We start from the raw sequence: 4,618 nt of genomic DNA, 5'->3' as shown, positions 1-4,618 counted from the left end.
TTGTCCCTAAAAACATTGTGTTTCATCACCCACCCCCTTCAGGGACAGGAGCAGTGTCTGGTCATTGGCATCAGTGTCCTGGCCCCTTCCTCTCAATCCCAGGATCCAGTCTGGGGCACAGCATGATAGCCCTGAGGTCAGGCTCCTGGTCTTGCTCAGGGACACCTGCCTGTGTCAGGAGGTCTCCCCTACTTCAGTTTACAGTCCCAGTCAGAAGGTGACATGTGGGGCATCGGGAAAGGCAGCCAGTGCCCCGGGGCTGGTCTGTGGAGCTGTGGTCAAGCTACAGCACGGCTGCCCCTGGGCCCAGGCTTCTCCCAGCCACTTTGTTCCTTGATTCAACTGTGTTTAGGAGTCCCTCCATCTGCCCAGCTCGGCCCCATCGCCCACCTGTCTGATCCTCACATTCTCTTTCTACACAAGTGGATCGAGTTCTGGTGCAAAGAGCCGTGTGATTCCAAAGAGTGCAAGCTTTGTTGGTCTGGAGCAGAGAAGGGGGTGGTGCAGACCTCCCTTGCTCCTCGGGTCACTTGTCCATCAGCCGAGAGTTCCCCGTGTGTGTGTGTTTTCCCAGCAGGCATCAAGAAGCAAAAGCCCCAGGGCTATTCCTTATCCCAGAATATGAGGAATGAGGCTTTGTCCCCTGGCATTTGACTGATAGCTTTCCTCATCTCAGAATCTCCCCATTTGAGATGAGACCACATAAACACTCCTTAATGGTTGCCATTCTGGTTTAATGCCCTTGGCTCTGATACGCTCCCAGGAGGCCCTGTGCACTGTTCCACTCCTCCTCTGAGGGCGCTCAAGTCTTGCATTAATCCACTGTCCCCAAATAAGGATATTTCCTGCTGATTTGGGGCTAGGAAGCATAAAGGAACCACACTTTGCCCAGAGGTGGCGCTGTTTACATTCCTTGTTCACAGTCTGGAAATTGGATAGCAAGCAGGAAAGGTGGTCAATAGAGGTGGTATTAGAGATTTGCAAAGGTGTCCCCTATTGTTGCACTTCTGGACACAAGGTGGGTCAAATTAAGCCTATCCAGCCTTTTATAATCACTTTTTAACATTTATTATTTATTTTTAGAAAGGGGAAAGAGGGAGAGAAACATTGACGTATGAGAGAAACTCGGATCGGTGGCCTCTTGCACACCCCCAAACTGGGACCTAGCCCACAATCCAAGCATGTCCCCTGACCAGGAACTGAACTTGGGACCCTTTGGTTTGCGGGACAATGCCCACCCCACTGAGCCCCACCTGTCAGGGCCAGCCCTTTACAATTTCTTTTCTCGGGAACTATCACCACAGGTAATAGGAGCTTCATGTAAGTAGGTTTGGGTATGAGCCAATTGCCTAGTATTTTTTTTTATAGTTTATGCTATTGCAGATGTACTGTTTCTTCCCCTTCACCCCCTCCACCCAGCCCACCCTCCCACTTCCACGGTCACTCGGACAGTGTTGTCCATGCCCCCAGGCCCTTCAATTGCCCAGCCTTGATGTCTTTAAAAAAAAGAAGTTTGACGCCAGCTTGTTTATTACAGCATATTTTCCAAGAAGCTTCGTGTTCTTTCAAAGGTGGGAGGGGCAGGTGACCAAGAAAGGTTGGTGTTCTTGCTATGCGGGACTCAGTTTTGGAAATAGACTTCAAATGCACATTATCTTGATGTAGAGGCAAGAACCTGTCCCAGAAACTTCAGGTATTTGAAACATCTGTTACAAAGGCAAAGCTGCTTGTTTCAACAGTGGGCGGGGGGCCGGAGGGGATCAGGAGTGTTCCACACGAGGCTCATTCCACTGAAGGGCAACTGCAGTGGTTGAGGGCCCCCACCAAGAGCCAGATTTACCGCTTCAATTTCCCTGCCCTGCTGGGCAGTGTCAGACTTGGAGACTTCTGGCTTTCCTTTCTGGTGTCCCTCTCCTACTCATTCTCAGCAGTGGAAGACAGAATAATACCCCACCTGACTGCACCAAAACAGCAACCCTTGTGTTGGTGGAAGGTTTGGTCAACACTGGGGATTTGCAAAGGCACTTGGCTCACCACATGTGTGGTCACAGGTGGGGCAGGTTCGGCCAACCCTACCCCAGGTTCTGGGCTGCAGGCCTGGTGGGAGCTACCCTCACGGTTCGTTTGTTCCAGCAGAGGCTGTCATAGTATTAGTCCACGGTCTCATTTCGAGGCTGCCTCAGTCTACGTGCTTGATCATGGTTTCTTCTTTATTGTTTGCAACATGGAAGGAAATTACTTAAACCCTGGCTGGTGTGGCTCACTGGATTGAGCACAGCTTGTGAGCCAAAGGGTTGCTGGTTTGATTCCCAGTCAGGGCACATGCCTGGGTTGCGGGCCAGGTCCCCAGTGGGGGGCACACGAGAAGCAACCACACATTGATGTTTCTCTCCCTCTCTTTCTCCTTCCCTTCCCCTCTGTCTAAAAATAAATAAATAAAATCTTTAAAAAATAGAAAATTAAGATATTCAAGTAGTCTCTGTTTTCATACTTTTTGGTTTCATATACTTCTTCAGAGAGTAACTTAGAAAATTAGAATGTATTCTATATTTCACCATAAAGTAATCAAGATTCACAGAACATTTCGGCAAAACAAAAAGTAAATGTAAAAAGGTTAGAATCCTTCCACCAAATTCTTCTGTTACCCCTAGTATGTTTCATTCCTATTTTATTTTTCTATACACAGGGTGTTTTTATATTTAAAAAATTTTTAAATACAAGTTTATATTCTAAATTTGCATTTGACTCTCACAAAGTTTTTACCTACCAGTGCACACACTTCATGAACATTTTCTTTTTAAATATATTTTATTGATTATGCTATTACAGTTGTCCCATTTTTCCTCCTTTTTTCCCCTCCGCCCTGCATACCCTCTCCCACCCACATTCCCCCCCTTTAGTTCATGTCCATGGGTCATACATGTAAGTTCTTTGGCTTCTACACTTTCTATACTATTCTTAACCTCCCCTTGTCTATTTTCTACCTGCCATCTATGCTACTTATTCTCTGTACCTTTCCCCCTCTCTCCCCCTCCCACTCCTCCACTGATAACCCTCCATGTGATCTCCATTTCTGTGATTCTGTTCCTGGTGTAGTTGTTTGCTTAGTTTTTGTTTTTAGGTTTGGTTGTTAATAGCTGTGAGTTTGTTTTCATTTTACTAGTCATGTTTTTTTATCTTCTTTTTCTTAGATAAGTCCCTTTAACATTTCATATAGTAAGAGCTGGGTGATAATGAACTCCTTTAACTTGACCTTACCTGAGAAGCACTTTATCTGCCCTTCCATTCTAAATGATAGCCTTGCTGGATAGAGTGATCTTGGTTGTAGGTCTTTGCCTTTCATGACTTCGAATACTTCTTTCCAGCCCCTTCTTGCCTGCAAGGTTTCTTTTGAGAAATCAGCTGATAGTCTTATGGTAACTCCTTTGTAGGTAACTGTCTCTTTTTCTTTTGCTGCTTTGAAGATTCTCTCCTTATCTTTAATCTTGGGTAATGTAATTATGATGTGCCTTGGTGTGTGCTTCCTTGGGTCCAACTTTTTTGGGACTCTCTGAGCTTCTCTGACTTCCTGGTAATCCATTTCCTTTGCCAGATTGGGGAAGTTCTTCATTATTTTTTCAAATAAGTTTTCAATTTCTTGCCCTTCCTCTTCTTCTGGTACCCCTATGATTCAGATGTTGGAACGTTTAAAGATGTTCTGGAGGTTCCTAAGTCTCTCCTCATTCTTTTTGAATTCTTGTTTCTTCATTCTGTTCAGGTTGAATGTTTCTTTCTTTCTTCTGCTCCAAACTATTGGTTTGAGTCCTGATTTCCTTCGCATCACTGTTGGTTCCCTGCACGTTTTTCTTTATTTCACTTTTTATAGCCTTCACTTTTTCTTCTATTTTGTGACCATACTTAACCAATTCTGTGAGCATCCTGATTTCCAGTGTTTTGAACTGTGCGTCTGATATGTTGGCTATCTCTTCATCGCTTAGTTGTATTTTTTCTGGAGCTTTAATATGTTCTTTCATTTGGGCCTTTTTTTTTGTCTCGGCACACCTGTTACGCTGTGAGGGGCAGAGCCTTAGGTGTTCACCAGGGTGGGGCAACCCACATCGCTGCGTTGTGATGCTATATGGAAGCCAAGAGGGAACAACTGCTTGCTCGCTCTCTGCTGGTTTTCAGGCACCTCCCCCGCTTCCCACAAGCAAATTGCGCCCTTCTGGTGCTGATTCCCGTGTGGGTGGGTTTGTGTACGTTCTAGGACCCTGTGGGTCTCTCCAATGAACTCTCCTGTGAGGCTGGGAGTTTCTCCAGCTGCCGCCTCAACCCGCACAGGTGTTTTCAGTCAGAGACTTTGAGGTTTTATTTCCCTGAACCAGAGCCCTGGGTTGCGTGGTCTGTCTCGCTTCCCAGTTGTTCCTCCTGGTTTATCCACACGTGGATGTGGGACCGTCCATCAGCCACTGCCTCGCTGGGTCCGCCAGCTGCTGCCCATCTCTGCCCCTCGTACCGGTCTGGATGAGTGTTTCTTCTTTAACTCCTTGGTTGTGGGACTTCCATACAGTTTGACTTTCTGTCAGTTCTGGTGGTTTTTTGTTTTTAAATTTGTTGTCCCTCTTTTGGTTGTGCGAGG

Source organism: Phyllostomus discolor, chromosome 5 (assembly GCF_004126475.2).
Source record: "Phyllostomus discolor isolate MPI-MPIP mPhyDis1 chromosome 5, mPhyDis1.pri.v3, whole genome shotgun sequence".
NCBI classification, from domain to species: Eukaryota; Metazoa; Chordata; class Mammalia; order Chiroptera; family Phyllostomidae; genus Phyllostomus; species Phyllostomus discolor.
The sequence above is the reverse complement of the archived record's forward strand: the minus strand, read 5'-3'. Positions refer to the sequence as shown.